Source organism: Hemicordylus capensis, chromosome 13 (genome assembly GCF_027244095.1).
Source record: "Hemicordylus capensis ecotype Gifberg chromosome 13, rHemCap1.1.pri, whole genome shotgun sequence".
Classification (NCBI taxonomy): Eukaryota; Metazoa; Chordata; class Lepidosauria; order Squamata; family Cordylidae; genus Hemicordylus; species Hemicordylus capensis.
The window spans coordinates 19,018,048-19,038,673 of NC_069669.1; the positions used below are offsets into that span (position 1 = coordinate 19,018,048).

The following is a 20,626-nucleotide window of genomic DNA, read 5'->3' on the forward strand; positions in this document are numbered from 1 at the left end:
AATTTTCTGAAGCCAGTTGGTCACACTGAGAGGAGGAGCACGCTGAGCTTCAGCACGTAGCAACCAATCAGGAGCAGAGGAACAGGGTCTTCACCCTCTTCCCTCCCCTTCTGCAGTGGATACATCGCTGAAGACATGCTGGCTTCAAGACAGTGGTCCTCAGATGAGGAACAAATAGCCTGGCTTCAGTGTGGGGAGGCAGGAGAGCTCTGAGCACCCCCAGGAGACCGTCAAGAACCCCTAGGGGTCCTAGGACATCCTGCTATAGCGCAGTTAATGTCCCAGTTAATCTGGCTTCCCTTCCCATTTCCAAAGGAGGAGCCACTCTGGGATGGGGAATCCGAGGAAGACGGAAAAACCCAGCCACTTCCCTGCCCAAAGCTTTCCTTGATACAGCTACATTTGGAGAGGGCTGTCAGACTCAAGCTGTTCCAGGCTTTGAAAGGGCAGCCCGTCCCACTCAGAGATCTTGAGTTACTCTCTTCCTTAAGGTCGGTGACGGGACAGCCCCTTGGAGCTCTGGCAACTGGCCTCAGGCTCTGTCTCTTGCTAGCTGGCATGGGTGCACACGGATCATCTTCTAAAAGAGGGAGAAGTCACACACTCGGCTTGTGCGTCAAGGTCGTGGAAGGAGCCAGCAATGCAAACAGCTTAGGCTCAGGGTATTTAGGAGAACGCCTTCTCTGTTATGAGCCCTGCCACCTATTGAGAACATCCGGAGAAGAGGTCTGTCTACAGTTTCCACCACCAGCTCGTCTGGTGGCTACTCAGGGACAGGCCTTCTCCATTGCTGCCTGGAGGCTTTGGAATGTGCTCTCTGCTGAAATAAGAGCCTCCCCATCTCCGACAGCTTTTTAAAAACACATGCATTCATCCAGGCTTTTAATGAGACTGAGATAACTCATCACTGTTTTAAAATTGTTTTAATGTTTCGATTTTGCTTTAATCTGTTATTGTAAACCTCCCAGAGACGTGGGTTCCAGGCAAGAGGTGTCTTTGGCACTGAACCCCACTTCTTCCACATCTGAATGCCTTGATCTTTAAATAAACAAATCTTTAAAAATCAAGGCAGTCAGACGTGGAACAAGTGGGGTTCGGTGCCAAAGACACCTCTCGCCTGGGTCACCGTCAGGTTTAGGACATAGAAACACAGGATGCTGCCATGTAGTTCTGCTGGCATTTACTCTTTTGCATGTGAGAATGCTCGAATGCAAATCAAATCAAATCAAATCAATAAATCAAATAAATGTCAGCATACGTGTGCTTGTGTGTGGAAGGATGATCGCACGATGGAAAAGACAGCTCATCATATCTCTGTAGGATTCTTTTAAAAAGACAAAAGCGCTGGAGAGATCAGTGAAGGTTTTATAAGAACAGGATTTTTCAAAAGTATTATTTGTGCATCTTTAATACTTTGATCTTCTTTTGCTTTTGCCAGGTTCTCCCTTAGAGTTTCAGGGCTATTCTGAACCTCTACATTTTTACCCTAGAAATGGACCTTACCACAAAACAGCAGAAGTCTGATACTTTCTGCTCACTTGACTAGAATCAGTCAGTCCCCTCTGGCTTCGATCTCTAAGTGACTTTTACCTGTTGTTCCTACAATCTGGTATTTGGTGATGCATTGGGAAGGATTAAATAGGTGCCCATTTCTGCAATCCATCCTTGCTTTTTATACTTCTCTACTGCTGAAAAGTATTCATAGGAAACATAGGAACATAGGAAACTGCCATATACTGAGTCAGACCATTGGTCTATCTAGCTCAGTATTGTCTTCACAGACTGGCAGTGGCTTCTTCAAGGTTGCAGATAGGAATCTCTCTCAGCCCTATCTTGGAGATGCTGCCAGGGAGGGAACTTGGAACCTAGATGCTCTTCCCAGAGCAGCTCCATCCCCTGGGGACTATCTTAGAGTGCTCACACATCCAGTCTCCCATTCATATGCAACCAGGGCAGACCCTGCTTAGCTATGGGGACAAGTCATGCTTTCTACCACAAGACCAGCTCTCCTCTCCCTCATAGGAACATAGGAAGCTGACATATACTGAGTCAGACCATTGGTCTATCTAGTTCAGTATTGTCTTCACAGACTGGCAGCGGCTTCTCCAAGGTTGCAGACAGGAATCTCTCTCAGCCCTATCTTGGGGAAGCCAGGGAGGGAACTTGAAACCTTCTGCTCTTCCCAGAGCGGCTCCATCCCCTGAGGAGAATATCTTTCAGTGGTCACACTTCTAGTCTCCCTTTCATATGCAACCAGGGTGGACCCTGCTTAGCTAAGTCATGCTTGCTACCACAAGACCAGCTCTCGTCTCCAGTTGGGGAATCTTATCTGTTGCTTATGGTACTTGCTTCACTTGCTTATGGTACTTGCTTCATCTACCCACACAGCCTTTTTCTGCCACAGACGTTTGCTATGACCTTGGTCAAGTCATTCATTCTCCATTTCCTTTTCTCCATCTGTCAAACAGGAACTAGGTTATTTCCTCCAGGGAAATACTGAAAAGACAAGCATAGTTTGTAGGGTAAGTGGAAGTGCAAGGTGAAGGTAGGTAGCCAAGGGATTAGAGGGGCTGTGTGGTGCAGTGGGTAGTGTGTTGATCTTGCAAGGGAGATTTCAGTTCACTCACCTCTCAAGCTCACAGGATGATCTCAGAATGGAATAGCTCAATATGTGATACTGCCTAGGTCCTCATACGAAGGGCAATTACAGCTATGATAAATAATAATTAGGCAAGGGTGCTACAAGATCGGTGGAAACATTAGTTCGGCTTCCAGACTGCTGAAGCGGCAACGGGTGCCTATTTTTATACGGTTTGACAACTGTGCTTTCCATAATTATAATGTGACGACTTGGGTCCACTTGAACCTATTAAAGCATAAGTAATGTGTCGGTATCCAGACCCTCCAGTTTGAGGAATCGCTCACCCCTAGTGGTCTCTGCCCTGGAGGCACTGAGTTTATCAGCACCCTGATCCAAACTTCTCAATAAGCCCATTTCTTTTAAATCATTCGATATAGGCTGGTAAATAAGCCATTGCATTTCTTTCTAAGAACTGGCAGCGAAAATAGATTCTCAGCTTGCACCTCTTACAAAGCAGGCGGCTTGAAACCAGAATAAGGCTGGGTGTCGTCGTTGTTTTAATCACACACCACACACAAAGCAACTTTTCTGCAATCACACTCTCACAGTTTTAACAGTTCTGGAATTAACACTGCAAGTGTTACTCTGTCTCATGCATTTTCAGTCTAAAGTTCTTCGGTTTCTAAATATACCGCCCATTACAATCCACCAACTAACCAAGCAGGTGAGATGTTAGAGGAGGAACTGGAGGCGCTTTCCAAATAGGATACTTGGAAAGAAAAAATTAGCAGATCCTGTTCTTGCCAAAAGATGTTACTATTCTTGTAGCACAATGCCATTTTAGGCATGTGGCTCACTTGTTTAGATTAGCACTGTTCTTTTGAATAACAACAACAAATATTTATATACCGCTTTTCAACAAGAGGTTCCACAGCGGTTTACACAGAGAAATAACAAATAAATAAGATGGCTCCCTGTCCCCAAAGGGCTCACAATCTAAAAAAGAAACACAAGACTGTTTTGGGGACCAGTCAAAAGAAAAATCCCACTGGAGGGATGCTGTGCTGGGGGTGGAGAGGGCCAGTTACTCTGCTAAATAAAGAGAATCACCAGGTTAAAAAGGTGCCTCTTTGCCCAGTTAAAGGTAAGGGGTGCCGTCAAGTCAGTTTCGACTTCTGGCGCCCACAGAGCCCTGTGGTTGTCTTTTGGCAGAATACAGGAGGGGTTGACCATTGCCTCCTCCCACGCAGTATGAGATGATGCCTTTTAGCATCTTCCTATATCGCTACTGCCCGATCTAGGTGTTTCCCAGAAACATACCAGCAGGGATTCAAACTGGCAACCTTCTGCTTGTTAGTCAAGCATTTCCCTGCTGTGCCACTTAAGTTAGCAAGGGTAAACTCAGTGTTTGGCACACAGCAGGCTTCAGAGTTTACTAGGCCTTTACTGTGAGTTTCAGGTTGCCCTCAAAAAACCAATACAAAAAGTGTTTGTTTGCTTTTACCCTGGGCAACACTCTTGACGAGCAATGAAAAACCCGAATTGTGTATGAAGTGCTCCCGATAGCTCAAAGGGACTTTGGGGTTAATCTGGCCAATATGTGAATGTACACCCTCCATTCCGGAGGAGATGTGAGCTAAACGCCCTGTGTGAAAAACACCCTGCTGTGGAGAGGAATATATTGTAAAGTGTGTTGCTGACACAGAATATCAAAAAGATGATAAGCAAGAGGTAAAGGTAAAGTGTCCCCTCAAGTTGATTTCGACTCCTGGCGCCCACAGAGCCCTGTGCTTGTCTTTGGTAGAATATAGGAGGGATTTACCATTGCCTCCTCCCATGCAGTATGAGATGATGCCTTTCAGCATCTTCCTTTATCGCTGCTGCCCGATATAGTACCAGCGGGGATTCAAACCGGCAACCTTCTGCTTGTTAGTCAAGCATTTCCCCACAAGAGGACAGATCTTGAAATGGTTTACAACTACACCACACACACACACACATATCTAAATTTAAGGGACCATTCACAAGAGGGATTTCTTTGAGTCCACATTAATGTCTCCCTTGCATGCAGTTCTCAGAATCTGTCAGAAAAATCACTCACACCTTCTAGCGTAGGGTCAGCAACTTGCACCCTCCTGGATCAAATTGGCCACCTTGATCCTGCAGTTCCCATTTCAGAGGGAAAAGGGGAGGGCAGATGACCACCGGCTCGGGCAATGGGGCTTAGCAGCAGCTCATCTGGGAGGGTGGGGTCTTCTCTATTTCCTTCTCTATTTCCCAGCCCCTCTCTATTTTCAGTGGGTTTGCAAGGCAATTAGTTGCTAGTTTGGTGGGAGAGAGAAAAAACCCCACCCCAAAACCTTTAGTCTACTGCAGGAGTTCTCAGCTTTAGGTCCCCAGATGTTGGACTACAACATCCATCATTCCCATCCACATTGTGGCCGGGGATGATAGGAGTTGTAGTCCAACAACATCTGGGGACCCACCTTTGGGAACCTCTGCTCTTCTGTAACAAAGTTTACTATGTGTAACTAAGATAGTTGCATATCCTCCCCTGTTTGCTCCTGCTTCAATTTCACTACTTTCCCCCTGTTATGTCCTTTGTGTCAATATCTAGATTGTAAGCCTCTTGGAGCAGGGACCTAGGTTTTCATTCTCCATACAGCACCTAGCACATGGATGGTACTATATCCATTTATTATCAATGATAATAAAAATAGGAATTCTACCATATTCTCACAATTGCTTAATAAAGACAGTCCATCTCTTCTCTTAACCCTCTTTATGCACACACTTCTGTTCACACAGTCAAACTAGCTAAAGTGTGGTTAAGAAACTGGATTTCCCTCCCACCTCGTTCCTCACCCCCCACATCCCTTACTTTCCATGCATCTTTGTGACAATCGTTTCCCACAAGCTTCTATTAATACGTGTGCTTTACTTCAAACTGATTGCATCAGAGTGACCGCTCTACTTTTAAAGGAATGTTTGCCCTTCTCAAACTCTGTCGGCTGGAAAAACTCACAAAATGGTTTTAAGTAAGTTTAGAGATAAAGGGATTGTGATTTCATGATCCTGGGAGGAGAAATTAGAAATGTTTCAAAGCAGACCCAAAGACCTGAAGGTCAAGATCTCAGACTTCCCAGAGAGAATTAAAAATGAACGCATGGGAACTGGGGAGTCATAGAAACTGATTTAAAGAAAAGGAAAAAGAAATGGAACTGGAATCATCCAGAAAGACAATAATGGATGTACAGTTTTGCGTGGCATAATCTTACTTTCAGTAGTTAGCCTGCAACTTTAGATGGCAAATTGGCAGGAAGGGCATTTTATCTTATACATTTTTGGACAGTGCATAGCAATTTTAGATGCTTCAATTATAATCACTACCACACAGAAGCAATCTCTCAGGTTAGACAACCCAAGATAGCCTGTATGAAATTCACACTTCCTTTCCCTCTTGTTTTGATTATTCGCTTAAAAAAAAATCATTCTGGACCCTCAAATTCTTTCAAAACACGGAGCCCTGCACTGAAATACCCTCCCATATACAAGTATCTCTGTGATCTAGAATAAAAGATGCCGCTAATGATACTTAGACAAAGAAGATGGTTGCTTTATTACTTTCATTGCTGTATATTATTTGTTTTATTCCCATTCATTTAGGTCTAATAATGGATCTCTGGCCCCCATAGAGCAGGCAGATGGCAGGCCACCAGTGGGCAATTGGCTAATTTATGATGGATCATTTAGTAATGAATAGTTGCCAAGTTTCTTGCAGAGAACCCTGGATTAGTGGGCCTGGTCGAATCCAGCAAAGTGTTTCTTCTGTGATTAAGCTAGAATATATACTCCGACAGCACAATCCAATGCATTTGCTCAGAAGTAAGCCTCATTGTGCTCAAGGGATTCATCCCAAACAATTCAGCATCACTACTTCTACAACAACGACTATAGTTATTTATATACTGCTCTTCAACAAAAGTTCTCAAAGTGGTTTATTTCGAAAAATAAATAATGCATAAGATGCTCCCCTGACCCAAAGGGCTCACGATCTAAAAAGAAACAGAAGATAGGCACCAGCAACAGTCACTGGATAGGGCCAGTTACTCTCCCCCTGCTAAATAAAGAGGCACCAGCAACAGCCACTGGAGGGATGTTGTGTCGGGGTTGGAGAGGGCCAGTTGCTCTCCCCCTGCTAAACGAATCCCCACTTCAAAAGCTTTTTCTCTTTGCTCAGTTAGTAAGGGTTTGGCAGAAGCATTCACTTTGCCTTAACTTGCGCAGAAACCTTAGTGTGTACACTTGCTTTCTCAACTGCACACATGCCATTAGTAGGACTGCCAACTGGCTTAAGCCGTTCCTGGAGGGGAGCCCACCCACACCCCAATATTTTCTCCAGTATTTCTCACAATCTCAAGCCATTCAAATCTCCACGCTTGTTTCCAAGAGGTGCCGATTCCTGGAGGAATCCTAGAAGGCTGGTGATCCTAACCAGAAAGTTGTGGGGGTTGTAATAAAAGTGGGTGGGGGGTCTTGTGCGCCCACACCCCTGCACTCAGTCGCCTCTGAGGTTTCTCCCAGCGTGGGGAATTCGGCTCTTCCTCCAGTTCTCTGCCTACACTTCACAGCGGCAGGATCCGGTGTGTGACTGAATCATTTGGTATGCGACAGCTCCTTTGTCTCCACCCTGAGGTTTCTCAGGTAAGTCTAGAAGGCCCACAACTCCTCTGTGTGTCTATTGTGTGTGTGTCCCTACCTGTGTGCCGCCTGCCAGCAGTCTGGGGCCAGGACTGTCACTTACCTGTCACTGCAAAGATCCGTTCCCATCCCTCGTTCTCCCTGTAAGTCCCAAGCAAGTCGGAATCCTTAGAGCTTTCCTGGCTTCCCACGGGATCCCTGCTGCGCTGATCCTCCTCAGGTAGGGAATCTGCCACTCCATTGCAAGCAGGACAGAAATCTTGAGGATAAAAGCAAAACCCACACAGACAAAAATCCAAAGCCTTTCTCTTGCTGGCGGTGGGGAGGGGGGAGATTCTTTTAAAAGTATACCTCTTGTTTCCTTAAAAATTATCTGGATCTTTCCCCAAAATTATACAGCTCTATCCCTCCAGATGCAGGGGGCTGAATGCCCAACTACCCCGTCGGAGTGGCTGGGCTCCAGTGAGGTTGGGAAGATGCCAGCAGATCCATCGTCCCCCCACCCCCAAAGTCTTCCTATAGAATCCACTTTAATCCTGTCTGGAGATGCTGGCTGCCTTGTGCTGTTCTGGCGTGCCCGTGGCAGGCAGATGCCGGGCCTGGCTTCTCCCCTTGTGGACTTGTGGCCACTTTCTTGCCTCCGAATCTTCGGGGTGCTCTTGCTGTTTGATCCAGGGGCGATGTTGCAGCGGAGAGCAGCTAGGAGTGCGTTCTTAGCTAAGCCTCTTGACAGAGCATGTAACACAGGCAACCAGTGAGTGAGACAGAGAGAGAGAGAGAAGGGGGGGGGAACTCTCTCCCACAACACTGCACTCCCTCCTGCTGTGGAGCTCAAGAACAGCAACTACTCAGTGTCTTCGCTTTGCCACAAGCTGCTTGGGCCTCCCCTGGGCTCCTTTTCCTTGGCCCTGCTTTGACCCTCTGGCTGCCCACACCGAGATTTGCCCCCACAAGCGCTCTCCGTCGCTGATCTGCTGCCTGGTCCCTTTTTTTGGCAGTGTCTCTGGATCCATCCAATTATCCCTGCCCTTTGCAGAGAGCACAAGATTTGTTTTCTGACTGGATCCAGCTGATTAGGGGTTGGGGAGGAGAGCTGGTCTTGTGGCCGCGAGCATGAATGGCCCCCTTGGCTAAGCTGGGTCCACCCTGGTTTGCATTTGAATGGGAAACTACATGTTAGCACTGCAAGTTATTTCCCTTAGGGGATGGAGCCGCTCAGGGAAGAGCAGGAGGTTCCAAGTTCCCTCCCTGGCAGCATCTCCAAGAGAGGCCTGAGGGAGAGATTCCTGCCTGCAGCCTTGGAGAAGCTGCTGCCAGTCTGGGTAGACAACACTGAGCTAGATGGACCAAAGGTCTGACAGTATATGGCAGCTTCCTGTGTTCCTATGTCCCCACCCTGTGGGCCAAGTTCTCAAGGGGCCCATCAAATAGCAGTGTTATCCTTTCTGCTTTCTTTCTGCTGCAAAAGAAGTGTGTGTGTGGGGGGGACATCTTTGCCACTCACATTTGTCAGCAAAAAGGTTATCTCTTCAGATTTCTAGCCTGGGTGATTCACATTTTTATTATTATTTATATTTATTTACACAGTCAGACCGGTGTTATTGACTGGTTTGTTTTATCCAGACATCGAGTCCTTCCCAAGGACCTGGGATGGCTGAATTTTATTATCAGTTTTGTTGCTGTTATTATAGCTATCGTCACAAGTTGCTTTTTGTAATTGGGTGATGGTGATTTCTGTGGCCCCTATGGTGTTGAGGTGCTCTTCAAGTTGTTTTGGAATTGCACCTAGGGCACCAGTTACCACTGGGATTATTTTGGTCTTTTTCTAGCAGGGGTTAACTTGGAGTCAGGTCAGAGCTGTGGGAAGCTGTCCTTGAATCCAGGCTGGGATAATCTGTTCTCCTGTCCAGGGTGCTGAGTTCAGATGCAAAGGGTTAAATACTCATTTAATGCAGGTCTGCACAATTTGTGTCCTATCAAGTCAAGATCAGCCATGGATAATGGGCTCCCCATTTCTTGTTCCCGTCCATCATTGTGAGGCCTGAATATTAGCTCAGATACTGAAGCCCGATCCAGATGTTACATGGCATGTGCATAGAGGTGTCTGAACACAGGGGCATATTTTTGTCTGAATGACTGCACATGTGTTAATTTCAAAAGTGAACTTTAGTATAGGCTCTTCAAATGCAAAGTACAGCTAGGAAATATACTACTGTACATTTTGTTAAACAGAGTGTTGGATATGGAGTTCCTGTGCATCAACCTTTTGCACCAACTATCCTAATGACCACTGGCAGTAGAGGTAGCTAGTGAGGGTCTCCTTACCTGTCCCTGATTTACCTCTACCTATGACCACTGCCTTGACTCCTCAGGTATTTCCTGTGGTGAGTCAGTCCTCTTCCTTTCCTCCTAGAGAGAAGGTGGAAACATCTCTCTCTCTCTCTCCCCCTAAGGTAAAGTTGTGCCGTTGAGTTGGTGTCGAATCCTCCTGGTGCCCACAGAGCCCTGTGTTTGTCTTTGGTTGAATCCAGGAGGGGTTTACCATGGCCATCTCCCGCACAATAGGAGATGATGCCTTTCAGCATCTTCCTATATCGCTGCTGCCTGATAGAGGTGTCTGGGAAACATACCAACAGGGATTCGAACCAGCAACCTCCTGCTCCCTAAGCAAGTTGCTTCAGAGATACGTCGTGACCCCGTTGCAGGGTCTAATCTGGAAAGTGCCCTGGATCTGCCAGAGATTGAAGCTCTCCTTCTGCATGCAAAACAACTGCTCTACCACTGAACTATAGTCTCTTCCTGGGTCCATCTCACTCAGGATTGTCTGCACGGACTGGCAGCGGCTTCTCCCAGGTTCCAGGCAGGAGTCTTTCCCAGACCTACCTGGAGACACCAGGGAGGGAACTTGGAACCTTCTGCCTGGAAGCAGACACAATCCCCACGGAGCTTCGGCCTTTCTCTTTCGGCTCGGCTTCTGCCTGCCACGCATTCGCTTCTACCTGGACTGAGCATATGCATGGAGCACATTTGCTTCCGCTGATCAGGAAGCCAAGCCAACGGCGCCAGCACGGCAGAACTGCAAAGCATATGGAAGGCAAGAGCAAAGGAGGAGAGGCAGCCCAGAGCCTGTCTGTTGTCTTTTTGACCTGCCTTCGTCGCAGCCGTGCTGCATCTCAAATGTTTGGCACAGACATCCAGGTTTTCTTTCACTGGTCCATGGTGCCTAAGCCTTATGCCAACCCACGAAATGCCAGCTGGGACCCAAGCAATAGATGTTCCTTTGCAGCAGTGAAATCTCTGGCAGTAAGCAGCCCTTGCGAGAGCAATCTTGTGGTCATCGCTGACATCCCTTCAGGGCTGCACTTAAGTGTTACAATACATATTGCAGAAAGAAGGTGCTACTTTGTGGAGAGTCTGGAATGCCGATCCTCTAATCCAGGGGTACTTAACCTTGGGCCTCCTCCAGATGGTTTTTGGACTACAAATCCCATCACCCGCAGTGCTGCAGCTGTGGATGCTGGGGTCTGTAGTCCAAAACAACTAGGGACCCATACTTGCGAAACCCTGCTCTAATCCATATGACTGTTATATATATAACAGCTGTCAACCAGACTAACGTTGTGTGTGCTAAAAAACATTTTGCATGTGCTTTACCGTGGAAGCTTTACTGTGGAGGAAGTGGTGTGATGATTTGGGATGGATTAGGACCACGTATAAGCAATAATACATGTGAATGCAGGTAAATTTCACATGTATTTACCTGTGCCAATATGTTTACCTGGCTGCCAACATGTTTATGAACAAAATACAAAGTGCTGGTTATTACCTATACAGCCCTTAACGTCTTAGGCCCAGGGGTGCTTAAGAGAGAGCCTTCTCCAGCGTGAACCCTGCCGCCTATTAAGATCATCTGGTGAGGTCCGGCTATGGTTGCCGCCAACCCGTTTGGTGGCCTTCTCTGCCGCTGCCCGCGCTGCCTGCTGAAATAAGAGCATCTCCTTCTCTGTTTGTCTTTCAGAGGACCCTGAAGGCGTACCTGTTTTCCCAGTCTTTTAACTTAAAGCTCATTTTTAAATGTTAACGTCTTTTTATCTATTATAATTTTCTTCTTCTTTTTATGAATGTCACATGTTTATATTTTGTATTACGTTTTTAATTCTGTACACCACCTAGAGATTTCGATATCGGGCGGTATATACATTCTATAAATAAATAATGAATGAATGAATGATTGGGGCCCATTCATATGGCTGCCTTCGCCTCCCCCCCACTGCCCCAGCTGCCTGCCTCCGCTGTCCCCCGCCCCACCCATCATCCCTCCTGCCACTTGCCTGCTTTCTCTCTCTCTGATCCACCTGGTGCATCAGCTTGCTGGCGAGCCTACAAGAGGCTGGAGGGACCTGCTTCTTCTCTCACGCGCAACCAGAGAAAGCAGGCAAGCACCCAAAGGGTAGACAGGTGCTGAGGCAGGCAGCGAAGGTAGGGAGGAGGGGGGAGGGGGGAGGGGGGCAGCAAAGGTAAGCAAGAGGCGCAAGGAGGTGTCAAGGCAGGGGGCAGCACAGAGGGGAAGGGTCCCTCCAAAATTCTGGAGTATCTCACACACACACACGCAACCTTTCTAGGACAGAGATACTGCGCAGTAACTGCCACGAATCACCATGAAAAGAGCCGTTTGCTGTATGGACGGCCCCGTATTGAAGCCATCACTCCTATGAACTCTCCTCTAGCCCAGGTGGAGTAGAGCAGAGCCAGGTGCTGTTTAAACCACCACTTGGAAAAGCTCCGGGAGCAGAGAGAGGCCACCTTAGCTCTCCAGCTGTTGTGGAGCGACAAGCCGCATCGTCCTCTGTCCTCAGCATCTGGAACTCAAAGGTACACTGCTCCAGGATAGGGAGGCCAGGAAGGCAGGGAGGGAGAGAGAGGCAAACTAAGCGGGCTGTGCTCCATAAGAGCTATGCCGCCATGAGGACAGAAGAACGGCCCTGCTGGATCAGGCCCAAGGAGGCCCATCTAGTCCAGCATCCTGCTTCACACAGTGGCCCACCAGATGCCTCTGGGAAGCCCACAGCCAACATCATTCCATTTGTCTTGAAGGTGCAGGGAGACCAGCGGTGGCCCAGGTTCTGCTGCCGCCACAGACCCCTAGCCCCTCCCCCTACATCTGATGACAGATGCAGGGGCGTGGTTAAGCTCCCAAATGGGACGTCAGATGTGGGGTCGTGTCTGGGCTGTGAAGCGCGGCCCCTGAGGGGTGGTGGCCCGGGTTCTTTGAACCCGTTCGCTCCATGGTGGCTCCGCCCCTGATGTCTGCAGTCCCCCAAACTCTGCCTGAGAGGGATCCCACACTGGACAGACAGACGGATGGGGAATAAGCAGAACTTTGCCTCCAAAATGGCCAGCGTGGGCGGGCGGACTCAGGCCTCAAGCTCGGATTGTCCCACTAAACTGAACTCAGGAGGTTTAAAAGTTCCCGGGGTCGCGTTTCACACATAACACACAGATCAACTTGGCAGCGTAAAACTCCTGCCAACATCTTACATAAAATACCTCAGGCCACCAGGGCGGGCAGCAGATGTTCCCAAGTGAAATCCTTCCCAGGCTGAGCAGACGTCACCTAATCATCGCGTTGGCTGCTGGTCAACGTGATCTCAGGCAAGACAGTAAATACTTTATGTAACTGGTTCTGGCTCATCTTTCATGTGCCCCCTGCCCCCTCTTGGAGCGAGAGGAGCCCACCTCAAGGAAGTGGGCAGAGAGTCCAAAAGGTGGGGCTTGTTTACCAGCTTGGTCCAGCAGATCCATCCATGAAAACAGAGCTGTCCCCCACGAGAAGTTGCATGATGCACATTACGACGAGCCAGATCCATAAGGGAGGATCTAAACATGTCTAGCCTTTTACCTGCAGGTAAAAGACTAGCTCCAGAGGGAACAGTCTGGATTAGAATTCCCACCCTCCCTGAGATGCTAGTCCTTTACTTGTGGGGAAGTTTCTTTTTTCAGGTAAGGGAGCATCTAAAAGTGGTAACCTGATGCAGCTCCTCATTCCACAGCTTATTTTGCTGCATGTGCAGAAGAGACCTGGAGCCCAGGAAAAGGCAAATTCCATGCTTGGGATAATTAGGAAGGAGATTGAAAATAAGACGGCTAATATTATAATGCCCTTATACAAAACGATGGTGCGGCCACACCTGGAGTACTGCGTACAATTCTGGTCACCCCATCTAAAAAAGGACATTGTGGAACTGGGAAAGGTGAAGAAGAGGGCAAGCAAGATGATCAGGGGCCTAGAGCACCTTCCTTATGAGGCCAGGCTACAACACCTGGGGCTTTTTAGTTTAGAAAAAAGATGACTGCGGGGAGACATGATAGAGGTCTATAAAATCATCCATGGTGTGGAAAAATGGTGATAGAAATTTTTCTCCCTCTTTCACAACACTAGAACCAGGGGTCACCCCATGAAACTGATTGCCAAGAAATTTAGGACTGACATGAGGGTGTACTTTTTCACACAACGTGGAATCAACTTGTGGAATGCCTTGCCACAAGATGTGGTGACAGCCAACAGCCTGGATGGCTTTAAGAAGGGTTTAGATAAATTCACGGTCGATAGTTCTATCAATGACTACTAGTCTGAGGGCTAGAAAGCTGCCTCTGAGTACCAGTTGCAGGGGAGTAACAGCAGGAGGGAGGGCATGCACATACCTCTTGCCTGTGGGCTTCCAGCGGCATCTGGTGGGCCACTGTGTGAAACAGGATGCTGGACTAGATGGGCCTCCTTGGGCCTGATCCAGCAGTGCTGTTCTTAGGTTCTTAATCAGGGTCCTCTGCAGCAGCTTTAAAAAAAAAAAAAGAGTTTCAAGAGATAGAGATATGATGGCACATTTCTTGCCTTGTCTAATTTGGCCTTCTGGGACTGGAAAGAGCACTTGCTTAGAGGAACCCATTTTTACTGCCACCTTTAATCTGTTCTCTGGTCTTATCAATGAAGAAGTGGGGGGAAAGATTCCAGGACAAAGGTTTATTCCATCGCTTCGTGGCTTAGCCCTCCAGGACCCCATCCAGGAAAATCCCCCGTTCTTTATTAAAATGGCAAAAGAATCCTCTGTCTCCAGGTGACATTTTGCTTTGGAGCAGCAGGGAGACTTCTCTAATGAGCCGTGACATTCACCCCAGACAGTTAGACACAGACACACCGCCTCAAGGAGGATGCTGGGTAATGAGGGGGTCGCTCCTCCAGGATGGGGACAACTTCGTTGGCTGAGAGAGGGAATATGAAGGGATTGCTCTGATACCTCTTTGTCCTGGCCATGTCCTCCTTTTGCGGGGAAAGCTCAGGGTGGGGAAGGCACCCTTAAAGGGTTCCAAGTGGAGTGGCCCGAAGCCACTGAGGTGAGATACAGAAGGCTGCTTTGCCCCACATCCCTGATGGGGGTCAGCCCCCTTTCAAAACCAACCCTTGGAAGCTTTGGAAACTCCGGAATGTGGCAAAAGGGTCCTTTGAAGAGAAAGTCAGGCTGAGGCTGACATGCCCACTAGACAAGCCGAGGGCACCAATTCTTTGGGGACCCCTGCATGAAGGGCACAGAAACTGTGCCAGCATATAGCCCTGCCGATTGTTCTTCTTCTCCCTCTTGCATTGCATGCCTGAAGGTACTATGCTCACTGAGCAAAGAGGCACGTTTATAAAATGGCAATTCTCTTTATTGAGCAGGGGGAGAGCAACTGGCCCTCTCCATCCCCAGCACAGCATCCCTCCAGTGGCTGTTGCTGGTGTCTGTTTTATGTTCCTTTTTTAGATTGTGAGCCCTTTGGGGACAGGCAGCCATTGTATGTATGTATGTATGTATGTATGTATGTATGTATGTACGTATGTAACTTTGGGAACTTTGGTTGAAAAGCAGTCTATAAATATTTGTCGTATTCGTATTCGTACTGCGCAGTGATGGAAGGATGTAAGTTGGAATCCTGGCCCCTGCTCCCACAAAGGGCCTGCACCCCCAAATTCACAGTCTTATTTTCTCATTGCACCTCAGCCCCTAAGAAACAGCTAGTCTCATAAGCTGTGTTCCCTCTCTTGAACATGGATTGCCAACCTCAGCATTCATTTGCAAAAATAAATGAGCCTGATTCTGATACTATGCTGTACGAATGTACAGAGGTCTGCACACTCGTACATGTGTTTGTGTGAATGACTGTACTTGTATTCACTTCAAAAGTGAACCTCGATACAGGCCCTTCAAATGCAGGGTACAGATGGGGAGTGTGTTTCTGTACCTGCGTTCAGCATAACACATGAACGAATGTACTTGTGTACGGATCTGTGCCTGTGGACACCATGTGCTTGTTGTACAAGTGTTCAGCGTAATGTGTGAATGAGTCTCTGGTCTCAGGCTGGATTTCCAAATTAACTGCAGCATCTTTTCATCTCCATAGGGTTAGAGCCCCCATAATAGATTGGGAGCTCTCTCCCACTATACCTTCAAATCAGTGCAGGAGAATCATTTAGCCCCATAAATGAACAGTCTGCATGGTTCATTTTAAAGTTGGGGTTCTGCACTTCTTAGAAGGGGGGCAGCAAATATAACTTCACCGAGAGCACCAGCAACCCAAAGACTGGCCCCGTTCAGGGCTCCTCCATGGAGAATCATCTGAGGATGTTCTCAGGTGGTCCCTCTGGTTTCTCCACAGCCCTAGGGTCAAGGTGCACAACGGAGCAAGTGAGGGGTGAGAAGAGGGAGAGTGTGGTGCTTTGTTGCCGAATCTCTCTGGATCGGAGAGCAAAGCGATTCAGCCAAGATTTGTACTGTTGTGGATGCCCTGTCCTCCTACGCCCCTTTCCCCAGCGTGATCTTTCCATCTCTCTCTCTCTCTCTTTATATATATATAGCCTGCAAGCATACCAAGGTTATTGCTTCCACATGTGAGCCCTGAGATCTCAGCTATATCGAGCCCGGCTCTCAGCTCCAGTTACATAGCCCTCTTAGCCCAGCCCAGAAAGACAGAGAACCCCTCGGCCAACAAGGCACAGGGCCCGGTCGAACGGAGGAGGATCTGCTGGGAAAAGGTCACGCCTGAAGTGTGTTCACAAGGCTTTTGGTCCTCAGCTTCTTGGAAAGTCTTTGCCCTGTTGCTTTCTGCATCCTCAGGGCCAAACTGCACGTGACATTCAATGTGTCACAGGCCTTGCCATGTCTTGAATTTCTTGGTAAGCAGCTGCTGGTTCGGGGACACCCGTCCATGGATTAATTGTATCCCCCCCACACACAGTGCGGAGAAATGCAGGGCGGAGAAAGATTCTCATCCCGCGAGCTCCTTGCAGCACTAGTTTTCTGCTTGCGGGGAGGGTCGCAGTTTCCACATGGGGAGCATTTTTTAAAATGGTGAAGCTTCACCTGTGGTCTGAAGTGGTACAGTCCCTCCTGCCACCTCAGGACTCTACTACCTGATGGCCACTTGCTTCATGGGTAGACCCAGCTTTTGTGGAAAGTCAACCACACTCAAGACGTAAAAGAGCTCTGAGCATGTTTTAGCGGGTAGTTTCATGCGACTGGTAGTTTCATGGGATACATTTCCAGGTGAAATACAAAGTGCTGGTTTTTACCTATAAAGCCCTTAACAGCTTGGGACCAGGGTTTAAGAGAGTGCCTCCTTTGTTATGAAACCTGTCACCTTTTGCGATCTTCTGGAGAGGTCCGGTTACGGTTGCCACCGGCTCTTTTGGTGGCGACTCAGGACTGGGCCTTCTCTGTGGCTGCCCCAGGGCTTCGGAATATGCTCCCTGCTGAAATAAGAGCATCTCCTTCTCTGTTTGTTTTCAGGAAGACCCTCAAGACTCACCTATTCTCTCAAGCTTTAAATTAGAATTAATTCTTAATAATTTTAATAATTTGTTTTAATAACTGTTTTATGCTCTTGTTCTTATTGTGCCTTGTGCATTGTAATCTGTGCTGACTTTTAAATATTATTTTAAATTTTGTACACCGCTTAGAGATGTACATATCAGGTGGTATAAAAATATGATAGATAGATAGATAGATAGATAGATAGATAGATAGATAGATAGATCACCCATTTCAATTGAAATCCAGTGCCCTCCTCCATTCTGCTCCCTCCTCCCTCTGTTTTCAAAGTGGGGGGAGTGTGGGGAAGGTTGCAAGCAGCAGGCCCAGCATTTGGGGGTGCACTTCTTCAGGTTCAGAGCTTTGGAGCAGATGCTGTAAACACCAACACCCCTTTGGCTCTTTATAAAATGTACAACATAGCCTTCGAGGACCAGATGGGATGCTATTCTACCATTCCAACCCCAGGCTGAGCTGATTATTGTGTAAACCAGGTCTAAAGACATAAGCCACACTCGACCTAATGGTGCTGTGGGGAAATGACTTGACTAGCAAGCCCGAGGTTGCCAGTTCGAATCCCAGCTGGTATGTTTCCCAGACTATGGGAAACACCTCTATCAGGCAGCAGCGATTTAGGAAGATGCTGAAAGGCATCATCATCTCATATTGCGTGGGAGGAGGCAATGGTAAACCTCTCCTGTATTCTACCAAAGACAACCACGGGGCTTTGTGGGCACCAGGGGTCGAAATTGACTTGACGGCACACTTTACCTTTACTGCAAGGCCAGAGAGAAGTGTGACGTACATCATGTGATGCAATACATCACATGAAGTACAAGTGACGTTCAAAGGGCTCTGTGCTCGCCAGGAGTCAGCACCGACTCGATGGCACACTTTTATTAATTAATTAATTAATTAATTAATTAAACATATTTGTATACCGCCCAAAACTCACGTCTCTGGGCGGTTTGCAACAAAATAAAAACAGAAAACAAAACATTAGTTAAAAACACAAACAGGAAATTTAAAACAACAATTTAAAGTTTTTAAAACAATATTCTAAAACAACATTAAAACAATTACAACAACATTAATTAAAAGCCTGGGTGAACAGATGCGTCTTTAAAGACTTTTAAAAAGCTGTCAGAGATGGGGAGCCTCTTATTTCACTACGGAGCACATTCGAAAGCCTCGGGGCAGCAGCAGAGAAGACCCGGCCCTGTGTGGCCACCAGACGAGCTGGTGGCAAATGCAGACGGACATCTCCTGATGATCTCAGAGGGCGGTGGGGTTCATGATGAGGAAGACATTCTCTTAAATACCCAGGGCCCAAGCTGTTTACGGCTTTACCTTACTTACATTACAAATACAAATACAAGAGATATTTATATGCCACTTTTCAAACAAAGCTCCCAAAGCACTTTACACAGATATAAACAAATAAATAAAAGGGCTCCCTGTCCCCAAAGGGTTCACAATCTAAAAAGAAACATAAGGCAAACACCAGCAACAGCCACTGGAGGGATACTGTGCTGGGGATGGATACGGCCAGTTGCTCTCCCCTTGCTAAATAAAGAGAATCGCCACTTTTAAAAGGTGCCTCTTTGCCCAGTGAACATCCAATCCTGTGGTGGGCTTCAGTGTCAGGGAAGAGGAGACCAACCCAGGCGTCACATCTGTGCAGCAATTTTCCTGGGTGTGAACTATTTTCTCCTCCTATTCCCCCGGCAGGCGAAATGTGATGCCTTAAAAGCCGGTGGTGTGGGTGATACCAGGCCTGGCGGGGGCGAAGGGTTTGTTCGCATGAACAGATCTGTCTCAGTGCCTTCCGCTTCCTCGGCACAGGAAGGCCGAGTGCCTCATTGGCAACCGCTTTCGGAGAAGAATCACACAGGCGGCCAGGAGGTTTCTAGAACCGTGCCTGGAAACATGTGCCGCTTTGGAAGAGAAGCTGCCTCCCAAAGTAAGATCACGAAAGCTATCAGACAGCACACATTTGCCTGCCTAAATATAACGAAGACGGTCGTTTGTGGCACATCGTCTGAAAAGAGCAGCCGGGGAAGAGGCGTGGAAATTCTTCAGGGTTTTGTGGTTTTTTTAAAAACCATTTCCTGTTCAGGGGGTATTAATACTATTAATTGGCAGTTTCTGGGATATACAGTTGATTAAATTTATATCCTGCCTTGCCTCCAAGAAGCTCAGGGTGATCGATGAGGCAACAGATCAGTGGGAGAGCACTAGGTTTGCATGCCAAAGGTCCCAGGATCAAACCTGGGCATTTTCAGGTAGGGCATTGAAAGACCCCGATCTGAAATGCAGGAGAGCTGCTGCCAGCCCGTGCAGAGAATACTGAGCTAGATGGAGCAGTGGCCTGACTCAGTATATGGCAGGTTTTGCAGAAGGGCCACAGCTCAGCAATAGAGTGCCTACTTTGCACGCAGAAGGTCCCAGATTCAATCCCTGGCAGCATCTCCAGGTAGGGCTGGGAAAGACGCCTGCCTGAAACCTTGGAGAAGCCGCTGCCAGTCAGTGTAGACCAGGGATGTCAAACTGTGGCCCTCCAGTTGTTTTTGGACTACAACTCCCATAATCCCCAGCCACAGTGGCCAATAGCCAGGGATGATGGGAGTTGTAGGCCATCATCTGCAGAAGGGCCACAGTTTGACATCCCTGGTGTAGTCAATACTGAATGAGATGGGCCAGTGGTCTGAATTGGTATAAAGGCACTTCCTTTGTTCCTTGTTTACATGGTTCTTCTTTCTTCACACACACTCCCCTTTAGCCAAACAGCAACCCAGCAGGGAAGGCCAAGTTGCCCAAGGCAACCTAGTAAGTTCAAGGCTCAGTGGGGATTGGAACGGAGTTCTCCCTGGTTCTAGACTATCTGGGAGAGGAGAGCTAGTCTTGTGGAAGCAAGCATGACTTGTCCCCTAAGCTAAGCAGGGTCTGCCCTGGTTACATTTGAATGGGAGACTTGAAGTGTGAGCACTGTAAAATATTCCCTTCAGGGGATGGAGCCACTCTGGGAAGAGCAGAAGGTTCCAAGTTCCCTCCCTGGCATCTCCAAGATAGGGCTGAGAGAGATTCCTGCCTGCAACCTTGGAGAAGCCGCTGCCAGTCTGTGTAGACAATACTGAGCTAGATGGACCAAGGGTCTGACTCAGTATATGGCAGCTTCCTATGTTCCTATGCACTTCACCACACAGGATCTGCTGTCTTATGTCCTCCTTGTGTGTTTCCCAGAGACATCTGGCTGGCCACTGTGGGGACCAAGATGGTGGATTACATGTTATTTTGGTCTGTTCTAGCAGGTCTTGTGTCAGTGAGCATGAATGGCCCCCTTTGCTAATCAGGGTCCACCCTGGTTTGCATTCAGATGGGAGAATACGTGCCCGAGCACTGTACGCTTTTCCCCTGAGGGGATGAGGCCACTCTGGGAAGAGCTTCTGAATGCTTTCATGCAGAAGGTTCCAAGTTCCCTCCCTGGCATCTCCAAGATATTGCT

At 47.8% G+C, this 20,626-nt stretch overlaps 1 protein-coding gene across 5 annotated transcripts in view; it reads right to left on the minus strand.

Annotated features, from left to right (window-relative positions):
• Positions 1-8,007, minus strand: part of LOC128336851 (ATP-sensitive inward rectifier potassium channel 12) — a 31,593-nt gene extending 23,586 nt beyond the window's left edge. For all 5 annotated transcript variants that reach the window (XM_053277155.1, XM_053277157.1, XM_053277159.1 and 2 more), the window contains exon 1: positions 7,386-8,007. The gene's annotated coding sequence lies outside the window, so the exon portion shown is untranslated. The remainder of the gene's footprint in view (positions 1-7,385) is intronic.
• Positions 8,008-20,626: the final 12,619 nt, after the last annotated feature.